Source organism: Aedes albopictus, chromosome 1 (assembly GCF_035046485.1).
Source record: "Aedes albopictus strain Foshan chromosome 1, AalbF5, whole genome shotgun sequence".
NCBI lineage: Eukaryota > Metazoa > Arthropoda > Insecta > Diptera > Culicidae > Aedes > Aedes albopictus.
In genome coordinates, this window is record NC_085136.1 from 192348493 (window position 1) to 192370848 (window position 22356).

Genomic DNA, 22356 nt, shown 5'->3' on the forward strand with positions numbered 1-22356 from the left:
AGCAGTTCAATCAAAAGAAAATGTTGCTATAATTCTCGTTAATCGTAATATTAAGAAAATCAGGTGAATGTTCCAAGTAGATAAAGTAATTCTTAATCAAATGCCTTAACAATCTAATTTTCGCCAATTTTGTTACTTGGTCCCCTCTGACTTAACGCCGACCATATACAGGGGATACTCAAAATAACTGGAACAGGTAAAATTTCCACTTTTTTAAAAAATGTTTAACTAGCTGTAACTTTTCGAAAGAGGCATCAAATATTCTCAAATTTGTACGGTAAGTTCATCAACTAGTTGTGCATCAGTGGTCAAAACTTGGAAAAGATCGGGCTATTCTACACGAAGTTATATAGGTTCTAGAAAAAGGTATAATTATTCGATAGCCAACTTTGAGCTGTTATATCTCCGGATTCAATGAACCGCATGCAAAGAAATTTTGATCATTTCTGACTTATATGATGAGCTATTAAAAACTTTTGACTAAACTTAAAATTCTTTACACGAAAGAAAATTATAACGATTAGATTATTTTTCTAATATAACACCAATTTATCCAAAACTTCATCATCGTTTCAAAATTTGAGATAGTAATTATAGTTCTTTTAAATTCCCTCTTATTGACTTGAATATATTTATGTTTCAAAGGAAAGCAACCAAAAAGCAGGCATTTAATTGAGAAAGTAATGGGACGCATATGACAAATAGATAAATTTACTAAAAAAAACATATAATAAATGAAATCGCTATAACTTTTTTTCTTATTAATAATTTCAAATTGAGTCAACTGTTTTTCAAAGTACATTATATTAGTCATAAATGATCAAAATTTCATTGCATTCGGTTCATTGAATCCGGAGATATAACAGCTCAAAGTTGGCCATCGGATAATTATACCTTTTTATAGAATCTTCATAGCTTCGTGTAGAATGGCCCGATCTTTTCCAAATTTGAACCACTGATACACAATTAGTTGATGAACTTACAGTCAAAATTTGAGAATATTGTATGCCCTTTTCGAAAAGTGACAGCGAGTTGAACATTTTTTGAAATGTGAAAATTTTACCTGTCCCAGTTATTTTGAGTATCCACTGAAGTACATTTAATAGAGGATGGGAAGGTCGCCTGATCCGTGAATCAGAAGATTTTATTCTTGTTTTTTTAAACGATGACAACCACCTAGCAAAGTCAATTCTCTTCGTTTATATTCATTTCAAGTAATAACTTGCAAGATTTATTTAGAAAAACGAATTTTCAAATTTTCATTTTTTTCTACTTATATGGGGCAACATGGGTCACGGTGAATGGAGACCATTGATTTTTAGGGTACCCATTTACCGTGCACTTTTGTTTCAATAAAAAAAAATAAGTGGAATCGTACTTTCTTGGTAAACTTGCTTCGATAATGCAAAATAGATACCTGATAGGTGAATTTAATTGCTTATTGGTGAAATAATATCGTAACTACATTTAGTTAATCGCTTAAATCACGTAAGCGCAGTCTTTGTTTTTTCACTACGAATGCAGTGACTGAGCTAAATATTGCATCATATAAACATATTTTAGTGTCAAAATGGTACTGTAAAAAGTTTCTAAACCGCGTTTTGACATGGTAACAATCCATTAGTGTTGTATTGGTGAAATTAAAGTGGAAATCCATTGTAATATGAAAATAAAATGAAAAAAAAATCCAAGGCCCACGGTGAATGGCGACTTGACGGTACCTAAAATCAATTTCAAAAAGATTTTTTAAAATCACCTTTTGACAGCTGGGCAACTGTTTGACAGCTCCGCCCAGTACAAACTGCGATGAGGGGGGATTCGACAAATCGCTCTCATACGAACTTCAAATTGCTTTTTGCCCCTGCACCAAAATTCACGAAAATTTGGATTTTGGCTCAGATTGGCCTGCAGATTCAGAATATGGAATTATCTCAACATTATTGAAGAAGCCAAGAATTTACACTTCTTTAGAGAGGCTGCCTCAACATTTATGAAAAACGACCCGAGAAAATCACCTTTTTATAGTTCACCTTGGAACTTCCAAACAAAGTATTCCGAGAGTTCTAAAATTCAGCACAAACTTGATATGCGTATGATCACACACCTGAAAAATCCGGGAATCCTAAAATTGTATATGAATCGACACCCTAGCTACGTTATTGAAAAAAAAAAAAAACATCAAAAACCAAATAATTAGAAAATACACCCAGTTTCGCCTTAAGGGGTTTCTCGAGAAATTTGTGTGAGAATTATCAACTAGTATTTTTTTATTTTTTGAATCTTCTTTCAACTACTTAACCAATCTGCTCTCTAGTTTAGCGTACCTTCATCTAAAAATCTTAAAATTTGCATACATTCTTTTACGGTAATCTAGCTTGGTTTACTGGTGATATTCTTCAATCCATATCCAGAAGAGTGTAAGAACAGATTTTGTAAACGTGTAACTATTAAACATTTTTGTGTGGCAGGATACATTTTATCAGCCTCAGACTTCTAAATACGTATTTCCTACTGTTGGCATGGAATATCAACATTGGATACCTCAAAATAATCATAGGACTTACGAACGGCTTCTTAGCTGTGACGTGACTGCTTCAACCGTTCCTACGTCACGTCACGTAGTTCAACTCGCAACATTTTTTTTGTTGCACGATCGTAAATACACACTTTTGCTTTCGAAGCGCGTGATACCGGCAATGAGTGATCAGCTGTTTACTTCGTTCTACCAACAGTAGGTATAGGTACGGTTTGGCGCGCTTCGTCTCTACGCGATCGCTAACCGGCGCGCAGTATGCATAACTGAACAACACGCACCGCTCCATATCACTTCAAAACGCGCAAACAGGTGTCTCTCCATTGAACGGACGATGACGGAAAATTAATTCGTCGGCTATTAAGCATCTAGTAGGTAGGCACCCGCGTTCGGTTCGGCTAGGCAGGTTCTGCTGTCTGCTAGCTAAGTACACGACGATTCACTGCAAGACGCAACGGAACGACCCGACGACGATCGCGGAAAATGGTTTGTTTACACACCGCTTGCTCCGCACACGCCGCTAGATCTACGAACGGGGACGACGACGACGATGCGGTCGTTGCTTTACATGGCAGCTCGGTTTGGCGGTGCAGGTTCAGTTGTTTACGAGATCGCGATTGAGCTAGACGCATTTTTACCTGCAGATCTAAAAGGCGGATATTTCTGCACGTGCGTGCGAACCCTGCGAGACAAATTGTTATTGATTCGTAAAAAAAGAAAAAAAAACGGAAGTCCCGAGTGCGTTGACTTCGTTGAGAAGCTCGAGAACGGGTGGTGGTGTTTGTCTGGGCGAGCTATAGCCAATGGTTAAGAACAATTTGATGATTAAGTGTAAATTTGAGTTAACTGAATGGTGCTAATACTAGTTGAATTAATAAATTTTTAATTGCAAAACTAGTGCATGAACACATTGTGGACAGTGCTCTAATTTATACAGCTGCAATTAGTGTAGACTCGTGCAGTGGAAAACGGCTTAGTGGTTTGGTGCAGTGTCTAAGTCTGGTGTAGCGGAAGGCGGATTAATTATTATTTGGTTGACTAGGTACTGGAAGCAGGGTGAACAAAGCATTATCTACAGTTGGAGATTTTGTTCATAAATATTGTTAGCTGGATATCCAAACAGGTAAGATTTTTCATGCCTCCTTTCTTAAACGTCGTTACGGAATATAAATATGACAAATTCTTTCATGTATTTTTGTGCGGTTTTGATTTACACGGTCGCAGAAATGAAAACATGTTTTGTTTCAGCGTAATCGAAAAAAAAGCACGATAAAAATAAGTTTGGGGGAATAAAACTAAATAATTGGATAACATTTCAGAACTTTTGAGATTTGTTTAAAAGTTTTTTCAGAGGTTGATTTATTATCTATTATGTATTTTTAAATCATATGGAATCTAAATAGGGTGGGTCTACATGGTTGATTATTTGCGAACTATTTTTAATTTGAATATTGAAATAATCGAGCATCATACTATTTTTCAACATTAGGTACTTTTTTTTAGGGAATTTTAATATTATATTTAAAGAGATCGATTTACGATTCAAACAAATCTCGGGAAGCCAATGCATTATAAACAAACACAAAAAATAAATAAAGCTAGAGTTTGACTTGCTGAAAATTCGAGCCTAACTTTACCAAACATCGTATGTAACATATGTAAACAAAAAGAGATTTTCACATGAGGCGCTAAATTTCGTTAAGGACTACATCAGGTAATCTTCGATATAACGTACCCTTAGCGTACCCCATTAGCGAATTCGATATAACGTACATTTTGCTTCGATATAACATACAACATTGAAAATGTTGATTTTTTCCAGTAAAAACCCCAAGATAGACTACGAAATCACTCAAATCAATGTTTTGTTACCCGGATAAAAACTAACCATAGGATGTTTGGTAAAAACCATTCCTGAACCACACAATGTACCAGCTACAATAATGTGTATTGTAATGAAATGGTTCGCTAAAAGCTTTGCACATTGTAGCTACTATACATTTACATTCGATTTTTATGTAACAATATATTATACTGTTTTTCTTACGTTTGAACCATTCACTTTTCCAAAACATTATTTTTCCGTGCATTTTCAATTGTTTATTCAGTTTTACATTTTTTCCGTGCTTTGTTTTGTAGGTGTTTGTGACTTTTTTGGTGAATAAGATGAAACATCAATTTAAAGTCAATGAAATGTTTAAATAAGTAGTAAACCAGATGTCTTAAGAACTGCAGGTCCAAAATATATGGCGGGATAGGTATGTGCGATGAGAGGAATACGATTGACGAACTTTATCTTTGACGTAGAGCCATCTTTAATATATGGACTGGACTGAACACTGAAAGAACTTCTAATATAGGTTCGTCTGCGGGTTCGTTTTCTAACCTAACTTATACTTGAATCGAATTTGACAGTTTTCTCATGAGTTGTTATGTATTTCCCCGTGTATTTCAAACTTTAGTCAAGTATTGCAATAACGGTTATGCACGCTGTAATTATATTTATGTACCTCGTCACCCACTTCATGCAACTACATTAGTGGTCTAATAATACTTAGCGCGCTCGACATAGTTCCATCATGCCGCTCAAAGTGTTGCCACAAATAATGCTTAGTTTGCAAAACTGGCTGGTGGGGCATGGGAGCCTAAGCTTCATCTGTTAAAGCAATCAGAGACTACTTGGACTTAGACGTGGGCGATCCAATATATGAAGGGTTATCCAAAACGCGCTGGAGATTTCCCAAAGCGCATTATTATAATGCTAGTAAGCCTAAGATGACATTAACAGGAGGAAAATGACAGGATAATATAACATTATATGGTTTATGTAATGTAAACCAATACAACAAAACAAAAGAGAACAATTCCAAAACCATTTGATTAAATGTATAATTAGTAGTGAAATTACAATTAAAACAATATATTTGAAACCATACGTGTGCCATACATCGTACGGTATATTAAAACCCTCGTATCAGTATTTAGAACAATTCATTTACAGAATAAAGTATGGTTTTTCAAAATTTTATATGTGGAGAAAAATATTTTTTGTATTGTTACGATACTTAACAACCCGTATAGTATATTGTAAAAATATTATTTACAATTTACTGTATGATGTCTACATTGCATCTTATGGTTTTTGTATTTTTATTTTTACAGTGGTGTATATTGTAAAAATATGGTTCTAAATAGTACTGTTACAACACAACGTTCGGTTTTTCTACTGTATTTTTTATTCGGGTAGCCTTGTTATCCAGAATTAGCGCAAATTGGGAAAAAAGTAGTGTACGTTATATCGAAGCAAAATGTACGTTATATCGAAGCACATAAAACGAAATGACTTTTTCGAGAAAACTCATGTTTTTGAATTATTGATTTTGTGAATCTCACCGAAATCATTTGGGGTTTATTTCACGCCGAATTCATCAACACTGTTTTGTGGTGGCTTGTCAGTCTTGACAAAAATAAAACACTATTTATGTTATTTTGTCCGACGTTTTGGTCCGTTTGGGACCTTCTTCAGGGACTCAATAGTCCCTGAAGAAGGTCCCAAACGGACCGAAACGTCGGACAAAATAACATAAATAGTGTTTTATTTTTGTCAAGACTGACAAGCCACCACAAAACAGTTTCGTAAAACAGTTCATCAACACTAGCATAAATTTTTTTTTTCTTGCTTCAATATAACGTACACTGCGATATAACGTACAAAGAGATTTTTGTGTACGTTATATCGAAGAGTATCTGTACTTGTATCACTCATCTTTGAGGATGATTTGTGAAAAAAAATACCCGGATTATTCACGTTTCTGAAATGCTCAATGTATGAGTTGCTATGGGAGCAGCGAACTTTCCCTTCGATTTTCTCCGTTCGTGGATTTTGTTAGTTATGGTGTTTGGTAAAGTTAGGCTTGAATTGATCTTATTTTACCATCTGTAGATGTTGGTTCAGTATCGCCAGATCAGCTATACTCACACAAGGAACCAATGAGATTTCCTTGGGACTAATTGGAATCTTCAGTGTGTGGGTGTTAATAACCTAGTTTACAGAATTTTTGAACTCGGTGAGCTGATGACTGTTTTTGGTGTAGAATCATGCCCTGAGTTCGAAAACGCGAAGGAAAAAAAATTACAGTAGAGCGGATTTTTTTTCGACTATGGCATACAAGATTGATGATTTGAAATCAATTTTTGTTCTATTTTTAAGCAAAGTCGCTCACTTCGCACATCTCATTCTCCGTAATCAATGTTCCGATTGAGCTGATTTTTTGACTGTAATTCGCCTACATATGATATGTCAAATAAACGCTGAGAAAGAATTTTAAATTATTTTTTTCTTATTGAAAAAAATACATTTCTTCATATATTTTTGGAAAATTTGCTAAAATTTAAGGAGATCGTCCTCAAAACTCGCCAATATCTTGAATTTCATCAATCTGACGCAAAACCTGCATTCAGATGATCGAATGGTATTATATTCAGCTTTTAATTTATGGAAAAAGATTTAAAATTGGTTGAACAAAACGCAAGATATTTGAATTTTATTAAATTCCATATTTTAATAAGTTGTAAAACTCAAAAATTGTTCTACTTTAAATTTTTTGAAGCACGGTTTCGAAATCAGCGCTAAATTATGCTTCAAAAATTTTGGTCGTTTACAGAAGTTCACGACTTTCGTTTTATTTTGTAAACTATTGTAATATCTACCCTGCGTCTGCACAATTTAATGCTGGGATGTTGAAGTGTTTTGGGAAATGGTGGAGTATCAGAGGGATCATGTTGCTACGCGGATGCCAGGTGCAAGATGATAAATTGTGTGGTGATTACTTTGAAGATGATGCAGCTGGTTGCATAATTTGTAGGCGTGATATATTAGACTGACAATGGCCTATGAAGTTACAAGGAAGGAAAATGGATTTTTTACCCGTTTCTGGTTCTTGCGATGGTTACGAACATATATAAATCATATTGCTAATTCGGAGAAGAATTTCCGTTTTACGGAAGATTAAAAAGCTACCACAGCTATCAGACTACTGATTTTCACCTAAAATGATCGGAACAGGCAAAATTCTAGTGGCTGCAACTTATAGAAAAGTGCATCAAATATTCTCAAATTTTCACTGCAAATTGATCAACTATCATTGGTCAAAATTTGATCAAAAAGATCGAGCTATTCTACACGAAGTTATGAACATATATAAATAGTCTAGAAGAAGGTTAAATTATCCGATAGCTAACTTTGAGCTGTTATATCTCCGAATTCAATGAACCGAGTAATCATAAATGGTCAAAATTTCATTGGATTCGATTCATTGAATCCGGAGAAATAACAGCTCAAAGTTGACTATCGGATAATTATACCTTTTTCTAGAATCTGAAACTTCGTGCAGAATAGCTAGATCATTTCCAAATTTGGACCACTTATTCACAACTAGTTGACCAACTTACAGTGAAAATTCAAGAATATTTGATGCACTTTTCAAAAAGCTACAGGTAAGGGTCTGGAGCCATTTGGGCAGGAGATCTATTTTGGGTACTTGCTGCTATAACTGCTAGAGATACAGTATCAATCCATGTTCAAAAATTCAAGTCAATCAGTTTGAAATTGACTGAATTATCGCAGCAAGTGCCCGAAATTGGTCCCCCTACCCAAATGGTCCCAGACCCTAGTTCAACATTTTTCCAAAAAAAATAAAAAAATTTGCTTGTCCCGAACATTTTGTCTATCCGCTGAAGATATCGTCACTCAGTCCATGGATGTCTTGGATACAACGACAATAATTACTGTTTGATGTTGCTTTTTGGCTGCAAGCATACATACTTCGATTTTACCATCTGTTTCAATAAAAAAAAATATGGCGTTAGGGCTTTGACAGCTGCGGTAGAATTCTGCGGCAGAGTGGAAATAGAAAAATCGCATTATATGTAAAGAAGAGTGAAGGGACGGGTCAGGGATTGACCTCATGACCTTCTGCACACGAATCAGAATCTGGTTCCTATATTCTTTTAGCTAAGCTATAGGGTAACATAGATCTGTTCAGCTTAGCTAAATTGGGATTCCAAGTTTTGAGAATGATTTTAGGTATCGAAATATTATAAAAACAAAACTAATTTTTAAAATTACCTGCAGCAAATTTTAAGAGCGTGGCAATAATTTTCTGGGGAAGGAATTATAAATTTGTCCAAGATTTCTGTTAAACAGTGCCTTATAAGTTCACGAGAAACTCACAAGAAAATCCGAAATTGAAGTTAATATTTTTATTCGTCAACTCATCGAACGATTTCCACTAAAATTTCCTCGAAAGTTTTCATTAGAATTTGTAGTAAAATAGTAAACTCGCTTCTATGAAACTTTCACAAAAATGACGCTTGCGTTAGATCTAGAAATTTGTCTAGATTCTTTCCACCGTTGGTTTTTGCTCCTGAATTCTTATGCTAGAATTTTGTAATAAATTGTAGAATTTTGCTCATTGTGGTGGATACAAATGTTTCCACAACAATACAATTGCATTTCTTTTTTTTTCATTACACATTACTTCTTCTTCTTCTTCTTTATGGCTCGACGTCTCCACTGGGACTTGGCTTCAACTTGGTGTTCTTTGAGCACTGCCACAGTTTTCAATTGAAGGGCTTTCTTTGCCTGCCATTGCATGAATTTGTATATTGTGGGGCAAGTACAATGATACACTATGCCCTGGGAGTCGAGAAAATTTTCCCGATCGGAACGGGAATCGAACCCGCCGTCTCCGGATTCGTGATCCATAGGCCTTACCACTAGGCTAACTGGAGACCCATTATACATTAGCAAAACATATATCCTTAACTCTAGTAAGATGTAACTCTAGTAAGTCGATATGACCCAAACAGGCATACTGAACGTGCACTCCCAAGTAACAATCTCTGTGTTCTATTTGGTTTTATTTGTTTTTATGATAGTTTTATCCACAGAAGCTGTCAGAAGCAGTAAATTTTATTATAGTTTTATGGTACACTAGAAGAGCTCTACAAGGAGATACCAATCCGTCCAGAGGGCAACTTGTGAAGTACAACCGATTTTAAGAAAATCTGTAAATGAATTCTTAGGATGGGCCTGTTTGTTTGTTTCTTATTTTTGTATTTTTGTTAGGAGTGAGTACGCATAAAACCATAAACGGAATCAATCGGTTCCGTAATCGCTTGTTTTCGAATAAAATGAATTTGGGAGCGTGAGATTACTAATGGCACTCAGACCCTACATGTATTTGCAAAATCTGGGTAATTTAGTGCGGAGATGCGGAGGATTTCGAATGCGCACTGTATACAGTACATGTGTGCACGTGCTATAGAATAACCGTTGTTCCACACACCCCTTTTTACCTCGCCCTGAGAAACTGTATTAACTATCGTACCGGTTGTCGAGCTACCGGCGGCGCTCGCTCATTGCATAATTAAATCGCGTACGGATAATTGTGCGTTCGATTTTACGAGAATCTGACTTAAGAAACGCAAATGATCTAGTTAAGTTTTCCATTTTCGTGATCAGAGCAGTGTTTTTCGTGTTTATTGGTGGGTTGCGATGTGTAATTATGATTAAATGATAAGGGTCGCTAGTCAAAAGTTGTTTTATTATTCAGTGACTAGGTAGTTGAAATAATAGAGTTATATAATTGACAAATAGTAGGGATCGAACTGGCACATTAATTTGACTATTTCGTATTATATAAAGTGACGCCGTGGTAATTTTGCTGTATCGATTTTTAGATGTAAAGTAAAATCTACAGTACGTCGCAGTAAAATTTGACAGATTGTGCAAGTGAGCAAGCAACAAACGATACATTTTCTAGTCCAAAATATGGCGTAGAATCTTCCCACTCAAGTAACACACTGGTCACAGAAGTGTCATGGAGGCGCAAGTTTTTGTTGCGCAGAAGTCACTGTGACTTCTGCAACATAAAAACCTGCACTGCATTGACTCTTCCGTAACAAGTGTGTTATTTGGGCAACCGTCTGTTAGAAACTATTGAATAAAAGAGTGTTATAAGGTGGACAGGACACCGGTTATCGTACGGATGTTGATCGTATTGATCGGATTGAGATAAATTGCTCAACTACAAAGCTTGATCAACATTCATGCTTCGACAAACGATGTCACATATTCCATCAACCAAGTACATTTCATTTGGCATTCATTTTTTATTTTTTCGTTTTAGGTTTGAGTAAATATTTTCGGCGTGTTCAGTTTGCGTTTGACTTATGCCGTTTTTCTTTTTGATCCAGTTCCAACCTAGGTTGGAACTGGAAGAGATCACAGTGTCAACCCCAACCCGATTTCGGTTTCGCTTGTACTAAAGTTTGTTTTACGTTGTTTGTTTAGACATTTTCCGCCAATCCAGTTTCCAACCCAGGTTAAAAAAGAAAAACGGCATTAGTTAGATTTGTACTATGTTACCATGAGCTACACAGAGAAAAATTTCTACTCAATGACTGAGTTGGTCTTACTCACAAATCGAAGATTACTCACAAATCGAAGATTTTGGAAGATACTTTCAAACTTCCGTTGTCAAAGTAGTATTGCACATGTAATGGATATTCCAAAATAAGGTTCATCATTTTTCGGGCACCCCCTTTCCTCTCTCTGTCACGCTTTTTCTAATGCTCAATATTGCGCATTTCCCACCCCACTGGACCCCTTTTGCAGTTAGTATAAGTGCGGGATCGTGAATAAAACTGCGATTTTGCATCGAATCGTTTTGGTGTCTTCTGCACTACAAGGTGCTGAATAAGTGCGCAGAAGACACCGAAACAATTCGATGCAAAATCGCAGATTTATTCACGATCCCGCACTTATACTAACTGCAAAAGGGGTCCAGTGGGGTGGGAAATGCGTAATATTGAGCATTTGAAAAAGCGTGACAGAGAGAGACTGCGAAAGGGGTCCAGTGAGATGGGAAATGCGCAATACATGTAGTGTCACACTTTTCCCCTCCCCTCTGAACGACGGTCGTCATATTTGAATGACCCGTAACGTGGATAGCGTAGGCATCCCGGGTAGAGGGAAAGAGCTCAATATTAGCATATTTTGATATTGAGATCAAAATGTGATATTGGTTTGATTGATATAAGAGATAAAAGATCTGAAAATAATATCTAAAATTTACTCCTGGAACATCATTATCAGATCATAATTAGATCTTGTAAGATCTAACCAATAGCAGCAAGGTATTCGTTTGATCTTGTAATATCAAATTTTGATATTGTTCAGATTTTCCAGGAGCATTTTTCAGATATTTTTTTCAGATCTTTTATCTCTTATATCAATCAAACCAATATCACGTTTTGATCGTCAGTATTGCACCTCTACCCGGGATCAATAACCCTGCGCCTCCATGCGTATCGCAATCTTCTTGGAAACACGTGGCTGATATCAAAATCACCAAAAAAACCTTCTGTGCAAGCAAGAAAACCGGAAGCTGTAAATTTTCATTGGAAAACTAAAGATTTACCGTGGGTTCAACAGTCTGGCTTCTGCAGTCTGACACCATTGACCTATAGTAATGATCAAATCACATCAGCATCCCGGGATGAATGACCCATAAAAGGTTAAAATCCCTGGTAATAAACAAACAACAACAACATCAGCATCCCTTTATGGGTTGGGCCATTTTACCCCACATTGGCATTTTGGACTTACATACAAAACTGTTTTACAAAGATATTATCGTTATTTATATTCGAAAAAATAGCGTTGTATCAATTAAACCTAACGTATTTTTATGATATTTTTATCAGAATCCTCTTTTATCAAATCTTCATTACTGGACATTTATTTACCACCTTTGCTTTTGCTTAGCGTTCCCATCATGATCATTTTCAATTACAATAACTTTCTCAAACAGAAGCATACTGTACCCGCACCCGCAATCAATCAATCATCTAGAATTTCCACTCAGTTGACCCTATCGTTGCCAGCCGGCATGGAACTGAGCTCACCGTACCGTATTCTTTGAAAACAATAGAATTGTGTAATTGCACTGGTCACATAGCGCGTTAGCTCACGTTCAGCAGCTGGTGTTTGCTACCCTTCGCGTGCACGTTTTCTTTCTGTGTTTTGCACTTTTATGCATTCCGATCAAACTACTACCTGTTCCACTATCAACAAACTAACCAAGGTGTTCGACTGCTGTGGGGCTGCCAAATTACACGGTTAGACGGCAGAAGCAGCTATGATGATACTATCAAGAATTTCGCGCGAAACCTTTATACTCCTCCCTCACTCTAGCCGCCCAGCGGAGGGAGTACATACAATTCAATTTCCCTTTTTCTAAATTATGCAAACGGTTTACATGCGCAAGCATACCTTTGTGATCTAGCGAACTGAGTTGGAAACATCCGCACTGCAACGCTGAACCCGCAGTTTAGTGATTTCAAACGATCATACGATTGAGGCGAGCGACTCTCATTTGAACTTTTTGCGTCAGCCAGGAACAGCTCAGGTGAATCATTTATTTGATGTAATAGATGCCAATCATTATAAAGCACAAATCATTTCGAATAGGTTACCTCCTGGATGATGATGAACAATAAGAGCTGGATTGACTTTCGTTAGTTTCGTTTGAATGATTGTTCTGATATGTATCAATTAGCTGAACCGTTGCAAACGAATAATTATCGACGGTGAATGCTTTATCTATACAATATACTGTAGTACATATGGGAGTCTTACCACCCCATAGAGATTTGTCTATTGGCGGATTCATCTCCTGCGGTCATGGTCAAATGACTTGCTGATTTGGAAGACTCGACTTATTTGTTGTACGGGGAGTAGGAAAATGCAGGTCAAGTGAACCGATCAGCAGCGTTCATGTACTACCAACATGTCTTCAAGGATGTCTATAACATCCTTGGACAGAGTTGGTGAGGTGAAGCTGTGGGAATTTGGGCTTGGATGTTCATGACATTGCCAGAAATATATCTGTAAGATGTGTATATTGCGAAGTTCAATAGGTTGCTTTGTGGTTGTCGGTGTTGTGATATGGCTTTGTGTTACGGTTCAATTATACCTAGTTTTTATTCCGACAAAAAAAGACAAGTGGAAACGGACGAACAAAATGCCGCATACAAGAAAAAAAACCGCGTGGAAGTGCAAACCTCGTCATGCGAAGTGTGAATGGCTTGTTTAGGTAACTGGTGGCAGTGGACTTGCTGAAGTGTGCAAGTATACGGTCAGCACTGATTCTTTCACTTTGTAAAGCAGAGTTAGATTGGTACTCTAAAAAATCTCAAGGTCAAGTGCACATCGTGTTTCTTAATGGCAAGTATGGACGTTTACGATGTTAGTAGACTTGCTTATACTTGAATGCTTTTGATTTGTTTCAAAGTTTAATCAGATGTGATAGCTTAGGGAAAATGGCAAGCCAGCAAGCGTTTTATTGTTTGAATAAGGCATCTGTTTATGTTTATACTAAACTAGAATTGATTGAAATTTGACCCAATCTCACCGCTTAGAGGGGGTTAGAATGGGTCAAAGTTTTCTATGTCGCTTATCTAAAAAAGATAAGGTAATTATTTTGATCATAGCGAGTAAACCTACTTGAAATACAATGTAACCATGACGAACAAGAACTTGGATGGCTCTAGGAGATCATTAATCCACCTAGAAGGGCTAATGCAATTGAAAAATTGTTGAAAATTGGTAATATATATATACTTGTTGTATGTTGTGTTCTCATTTTAAGCCATCAATGGTGGATTCTAACCTCTGTAGAGAGGGGAGGTAAAATCTCAATGATGGGGGGAGGGGTCGTTGAATTATTTTTGAATGAAAAAAAAAAATATATTCTTAGTATAATACTTAGTTTTGGGCCATTCCTTTCAGTTCGAACTGTCATATAAATTATGATCGGACTTTATGTTGCCAATGTTAATCACTCTGTCTTAAAATAGAGTGTCGTTTAAATATTATGTAATACGTCTTTTCACTTTTTAGACCCACTTTTGTAATACATAGTTTTTGAATGGATCTAAAAATATATGAACCGTAGCACGGCGGAAGAACTTTCTTTCATCCTTTAACCCTCTAATACCCAACCCCGCCTTTAGACGGGGTATAGTTTGAGCATTTTTGTATTTTTTGTTTTGTAGACAATCATTTTTTTATATTTTTGGCTGATATCAAAGACTATTCTGAATATCTCAAAATGGTTTTTGGTGCCTTTTGAAGCTTATTTACATTTTTTAAAAATCATTGAAAAATTGATGTTTTAGTTACCTTTCAGAAGTCATTGTATATTTTGTATTGAATCGCTTCAATTTACATATTTGAAATTTTTCCCAAATCATACTATCATAGTAAAATAGTTTAATGGAATCGAATACACTTTAAAATTATGTTTCTTAAAATAATACGGAAAATAAAACTTCCTATGAAAAAAATTTATAATAAAAATATTTTAACAATAATCATAAAATGTGAAAATGTTTTCATCTAAAAAAATCCGTTTCCTAAATAGGCTTTCAAGAAAAATATAAAAGTGTGGGGATGTTTAAAAATAAAAATTAGAAAAATAAAAATCGAAATTCACAAAATCTTCCAAAACATGTTTAAATCGATTTTAGATGACGAAAAATGATATTTAGATCAAAATCAAAAATTTGGGTATTAGAGTGTTAATGATATGTATTTTATGAATGATCTCTATCTGGAATTCTTAATTCATAACATTCAAATTCGTTACTCAGTTGGCAATCTCGCATGATTTCCTGTTCGCCATTCTACGTTCAATTGCTTTCCGTTAATATAATGAGACGCCTGCTTTATTGTCCCGGTATTTCCTTGATCCTACTATTCTCTGTTAGTTTCGCGTTATATTCTTAAATTTTCAAAAATGTGTTATTGAACTAAAAACGAAATTTAATTTTGTGATCTTACGATACTGCAGTGCATCAGAAATCATATGATGATTAGAGGAACTGTCCATATGCATTAATTTGCTGTTATAAATGGTATTAGGCATCCATACGATATTTGTTTTTTTTTTCAGTGCAGATTATCAATTTTCGAACGAAAATATATAAGTGCCTTAAACACCGCTTTACCATTTTATAATCAATTTTAATTGGGGTTTTAAATTTAAATTAAAAAAAAAGGGTTTTAAATTTAAATTTTTAAAATGTATTTATTTATTTATTTATTTATTTTGTAAATTTAAATTCGTAACGTAAGATATACTTCTTTTATGCTACATGGTGGCGTAGACGTTGTCGTAAATTATTTGATTTGATTAGGATTCAAGGAACAATTTCTTCAATTAAACTCTCTTTTTCTCTTCTTGGCGTAACGTCCTCAATGGGACAAAGCCTGCTTCTCAGCTTAGTGTTCTATGAGCACTTCCACAGTTATTAACTGAGAGCTTCCTCTGCCAATGACCATTTTGCATGTGTATATCGTGTGGCAGGCACGAAGATACTCTATGCCCAAGGAAGTCAAGGAAATTTCCTTTACGAAAAAATCCTGGACCGACCGGGAATCGAACCCGTCACCCTCAGCATGGTCATGCTGATTACCCGCGCGTTTACCGCCTCGGCTATATGCGCCCTTCAACTATTAATAGTTATAGTATTACTATAACTACTACTGCTTTTAAAGTGCTCAAATATCCTCCTTCTAAAGGTAGCTTGTCCTCCAGATTGAATCATAGTTAAATGATTTGGAAGTGAATTCCAAACTGCGACATCTCTCACGAAAAAAGTACCACCATACTTAGCTGTGCGATGACGCTGAATAGCAAACTTTATTGATCGGCTTCCTAGGAAAGCAGTCAATTTATTGAATAAATAACCAGGGGTTTCACTGTTGATCAGATTAAATATAAATTGACAACATCTTAATTTGGATTTTTTTTTCAAATGGGCACCCTATCAAATTGGCTTGTAAATGAGAAACATGTGAAAAATGGCTAAGTCCATACACAAATCTAACACACGAATTAAGTGCAATTTTATACGATGGATCACGATTTTCTGAGCCTCTATGATTTTTTCAGATTTTAAAAACCATATTTTGATACTTAAAATCAATTTCAAAGAAATTTTACGATAACACCTTCTGACAGCTGGGAAACTGCTTGACAGCTCCGTCCAGTACAAAATGCGACGAGGGGTGATTCAACAAATCGCTTCCATACGAACTTCAAATTGATTGTCAATTTCTTGATTTTGCTTTGACTGACCAAGCCACGTGGGAAATTACACTGTTGAAAATGCTTTGACATCTATGTGCACAACAGAACATGTGCTCAAATTGATTACTAAATTGGTTTCCGGGCTCTAAAATCGATAAAAATCACGGTTTCTGTTCAATTTGGTGTGCAGATTCGGAATAGTGGATTATCTGGAAAGCGCTAAAAAGGGAAAGAAATTGTTCAAGGAATTGTTTTTGGGAACAACCGACTCGAATTATGATTTGGGTTGGGAAGTTTGGAACAGAAAACTTTCCCTTCGATTTTCTCTGCTCGTTTTTTTTTTGTTTGAAACGGTGTTTGGTAAAGTAATGCTTGATTTATTTGTTACGCAACACTAAAATCAACAGTTTTTGCACCTTTCTCCCTTCGTAACGCTTTCTAGTATTAAAAGCCTAAAATTTTTGTATAAATCGTAACGCTCGGCTGTACTCCCCTTTCACCCTAAAGCGTTACGTAATTTATAATATGTCCCCCTTATAGAATAATGGTAATATCTTCACACTCGTGTCCGTATTTCTCTCAATTACTACATTTAGTGATTGAACAAAGTGCTATTTCATTCATTTATTTAGCATTACATTACAACATAAAAAATCTGAACCAAGAATTCTTTGCCACAACACTCGGTTCGTGACTGCAGTCCTCCATCCTCGGCCGCGTCCCACACTTGTCAGATCGTTCTGCACCCGGTCCGCCCACCTTGCACGCAGCCCTCCAGGACTTCTTGTACCACCCGGATCTCTTGCAAACACCAGCTTTTCCGGCATTCTTACAACATGCCCCGCCCATCGTATCCTTCCAGCTTTTGCTACCTTTCGTTTGCTAGGTACGCCGTAGAGTGCAGTAAGCTCGTGATTCATTCTTCGTCGCTACATACCGTTCTCCTGCACACCACCAAAGATAGTTCAAGCACCCGCCGTTCAAACACTCAGAGTACTTGCATGTCCTCCTCGAGCATAGTCCAGGTCTCGTGCCCGTAGAGAAGAACCGGCGTTATCAGCGTTTTGTACATGAGTAATTCTTGCTGAGACCGGCCTACTATTTACACCTTGTCTTCAAAAATGTTTTAGGTGGTGATTTTCTGAAAGTCCTTGCTAAAAAAGTAAGGAAAATACATTTGGTTACTCAAATTGATGGACCCCCCTTTAGTTAGAGGCACAACAATTTTTGCAGACCCCTCGATTTCGGTCGAATAGTGGTTCATTTAAACCGTTATAACTGGAAAGCTTCTCCAAAAATCACCTCTCAACAAAATGTTGTTGAAAAGAGGACAGATAGAGCTACAATTTACAATTATAAAAATTTGGGTCGGCCATATTGATTTTGGCCGCCATCTTGGATTTTCATACCAAAACTTTTTTATCACCATGGTTTTGAGTAACCAAATGCATTTTCCTTATTTTTTTGGCGAGGACTTTCAGAAAATCGCCACCTTAAGCCTTTTTAAAGACAAAGTGTAAATAGTGGACCGGTCTCAGCGAGAGTTACTCACATGGTATAATTGGTGCGAGGGTGATTTTTTTTTCGACCGCAGATTCTTTTGGCACCCATAGTAGGCCCGACTTCCACTGATGATGCGCCTTCGTATTTCGCGGTTAACGTTGTTGTCTGCGGTTATTAAAGACCCGAGGTATTTTTTTTATCTGTATTAACGAGATTTTTAGCCCTAGGCTAGTTCATCTCGGGGCCCACGCTTTACTTCCCTTCCGAAGGAAGAACCCACATTTGTGAGTTTGTCGGGAGTGGGATTCGATCCCAGGTCTTCGGCGTGATAGTCAAGTGTTCTAACCATCACACTAGGTCCGCTCCACAAGACTCGAGGTAAACGAAAGTACCTCGAAAGTGTCCCCGTTTATCGTAATAGTGCTGACTAGGCTTGCCCTGCCGTTCGTGGTTCCACCTGCCAGCATGTACTTTATTTTCGACGCGTTCACCGTGAGTCCGACCTTTGTTGCTTCACGTTTGGGTGTACAGTTCTGCCACCGTTCCAAATGTTCTAGCAATAATATCCATGTCATCCGCAAAACAGACAAATCGGTTGGATTTTGTGAAAATCGTGCCTCGGCTGTTGAGGCCGGCTCGTCGCATAATACCTTGTTAATACTGTCGATACTGTCGTTTGATGTCGTAGAAGGTGCGGTGTGACCTGGTATTCGCGGCATTTTTTTGAGGATTTGCCGCACGGCGAAAATTTGGTCCGTTGTCGAGCGGGCGTCAACGAAGCCGGCTTGATAATTTCCCATGGTTGCAAAGGTGGTATCAACGTAAATATTGATTCAGCCAGCACGCACTACGAGCGTGTCATGGGACATCATGGTTTTGGCTTGGGTTTTGGATAAATGAGTCAAAACGGTGAGCTGTTTGCAGAGTTCTGATGATTCGGGGTTCGCTCTTTCCCCATCAACCAGTTCTCTCGTGGTCGTGATGGACATACTGAAACCCAAATTGACCACGATCGCGAAAGCTAAAAATAGAGACGGAGCCATCTTTATGTCCGGAATTGACGCAGCGCTTACACAGCCGTTTTTCTTTATTATCCAGTTCCAGCTACGTATTGCTCGAATATTGCGGCGCGTGAAAAGGCTCGTATCACTACACATAGTAATTTTGTTTAATATATCCAGGAATTTATTTTTTTGCGAGGTATCCATTTTTGAAAGTAATTTTACCCAATCACGTCGTTCTGCACAATAGAGGTAATAAACTATAGAGGGAGAATGTCGCTGGTGTCGCCGCCGCAACATCTCTTGCTGGCGAAGATAGGGAGGGATATAAGTGTCAAAGCGAAAAAGTATGCAGTTTGACAGATAGATACCCGGGATGTTTGTGAACAAGAACAACGGGAACAGCAGCGACATTCGTCCTCTATAGTTTATTAACTCTATTTTTTGCACTGTTACTCATCGCGTAAACCCTGGTTCGAAAGATGGTCAACAAATCCATTTCACAAGCGTAGACTGTACAAGCGAGTGTGATTGGACTTACTAACTAGCGAAAAGGATAAAGTAGCCACAACCGGCGGTTATCCAGTGGTTATCCAGTGACATTGAAGAAGATTACAAGTGGTAGTCGAAATACGCGTATTTGTTAAAGGATAAGCAATATACTGCCGCCACTCGCATAACAGTCCCATCTTTGCTGGGTTTCCTATTCATATGGGACTGTTTTGCGAGTGGGGGCAGTATAGGGCGGAATCAAAAGGTACAAAACTGGCTACACTCATTCAAAGAGGGCATTCTGCTTAGAGGATTATGATTATTAGCTTTATTAAGCAGTTTTCAGCCCTCGGCTGGTTCATCTCCGAGCTGCTTAGAGGGTTCGAAAAGTCGGTACATGAACAAGATATTATGATAGATGAACAAATTACAGTAAATTTTATCAGATGCATAGGTATTATAGAACATGTGTTTTATGTCTCATTCAGTACCTCCATTATAGGAGCCCTCACCCTACATTTGGCTCTTTCTGATATAAATCAAGTTCTAAATGATTTCTTTTTTCAATTTCCTTAATATGCCGATCAACAGTCCACCGGATAATCTATCATCTACGACATCTACACAATTTTGCCGGCAGCATCTTTGCGCTATTCTGAGCTAGAAACGGTTCAGACGTCTTGCACTCTATCTTCAGTATAGTAAAAATCAAACCTGTATCAACTGCGCTGTCAACTCCATGTCTGCAGTTATTTTTAGTCATGTAGTTAGCCCATACTGTCGCAACGATAATGACAGTCCACGTTCGCTCGAGCAAACATGTTATACAACATTTCCTCACTGGTGCTTTGCAGAAGTAAACATTGATGGCGGTTTTCTTACGTGCAGTTAAAGGAGTAAAATTTCGCTAAAATTTTGAGTTCTTAGCTTTCGGTAGATTTAAAGCCGGCTTAAGCCTGCTATTAATCAGATTATCTTTCACATCGATCAGCTTGGTTTAAACCGTTAACACTGAGTTCCTATGCACGTAAGGTGCTTTAGGTCCGTTGTTCTAATCTCTCTCATGTTGTTTTTGCAAATTAAAAACTTAGGTTAAAGGCGATAGAGTCGGCGTGATAGCCATATGTTCAAAGGAAATTAAAAGCCATCATAATAAACTACAATTCACTTTTATCTACGGACACCACTTCCTCGTGTGAGTTCCGGTTTCAGTGTTAAATATCAACTTGTACTAAGAAGGTCGACAGCTTGTGTCAGTTAAACGGTCGTCTATCGCCTAATTTACCAGCAAATCGGTGATGCACCTATTAAAGGTGAAGAAATTAAGTAATGTACAAGTATTTGGATACGATTGCAAATGTATGACACCTGCAGGTAATTGACTGATTTGTGCGATAGAGCTGAGCATCTACAATGGGTTATTAGCGAAACAAGTACCTGTTGGGGAGGGCTATCGTTTAGGGTATCTGGTATTTAAATTACCTATTCAACCCTAATGACCTTTACAATGTTATAAAACCTAGAGTAGAATCGAAAGTTGTTTGTTCAGCCATTTTTCTTATGCTAAGAATGTAGGTAAATGTCAGTGCCATTACGTTTAAACTTAAACTACATATCTGATGCAACCGACTGAACCGTTTTCTCATATCCAGGGTTTTTTTTGGTTTCACATCGGATCAATTTTACCACGCTGATAACCCTGTTTTACGGTACCGTAAACTGGGGTGTAGTTGATCAGTGGGGTGAACCTGATCACTAAAATACCCACGGATATCGACTTTTAAGGAAGTTACCATTCCATTTTAATGTTTCGTCATTGGATTACGAATGGCTAAAATATAATTGTTGCTTCCTTGAAAGTCTATGTCCGTGGATATTTGAGAGATCAGGTTCACCCCACTGATCAAGAACACCCCAGTTTACGGTACTGTTAAACAAGATACAAATTTCTATGGAAATAAATCATTAATTATACATTAAAAACTAGAGTTAACGTCAATATCGTAAAAAGTTCATATAAAAGAACAAAAAAAAAAAAATACCGGTCAAATCCTTTGTTTGAGTCCTACTTGGATGTTGGATTGGATGTTTAGGAATAAAAGCCAGAAACCGCATCGTTCACCTATATACAAACTAAATAGAATAACAATTTGTTTAGCAGTAGATATGTAGTTACAATCATTGTTTCATATCGATAATGATTAATCAAGGCTAGATTCATTTGAGATGTATGTTACAAATTAATATCAATTTATTGTCGACTAATTGCAGTAGTATCGGTACTGATCAACACGATGCACCGTGTAACTGCTCGAAGCTACAGTCTCTGACTAGTTTTTACGCTCAGTTGTCATAAGAGACTGGGCACGCGATGCGGTGCACGTGCGTAAGTGCATTGATGGAAATGTGCCGGCAAATATATGCAGTATCAGTTCCAGTTATTGACCATATATGATAGCAAACGGTTGTTCTGTACGAACTGGTACTTATAGTTTGCTGAGGCAAACGCACAAAAGCTGGCACGCATAACATTTTATTGACTGCTAACACAAAAAAGGTTGAACGGATGGACTGTTGTTGAGAAGTAGGGAATTGCTTACTTGCTTACGCTACTACCTTCTCTTCCATTGACTAACCTATTAGCTTTGACATTTTTTGATATAAC

General features: G+C 37.0%; 2 protein-coding genes across 3 annotated transcripts in view; one reads left to right on the forward strand and one right to left on the reverse strand.

Annotated features, from left to right (window-relative positions):
• LOC134290472 (uncharacterized) overlaps positions 1-22356 on the reverse strand; it is a 46429-nt gene that overhangs the window by 18508 nt on the left and 5565 nt on the right. The gene's annotated exons all lie outside the window — the stretch shown is intronic.
• LOC109423211 (sodium-independent sulfate anion transporter) overlaps positions 3038-22356 on the forward strand; it is a 151912-nt gene continuing 132593 nt past the window's right edge. The window contains exon 1 of one of the 2 annotated variants that reach the window (XM_062846062.1): positions 3038-3656. The gene's annotated coding sequence lies outside the window, so the exon portion shown is untranslated. The remainder of the gene's footprint in view (positions 3657-22356) is intronic. The other variant, XM_062846059.1, reaches the window with a different exon arrangement.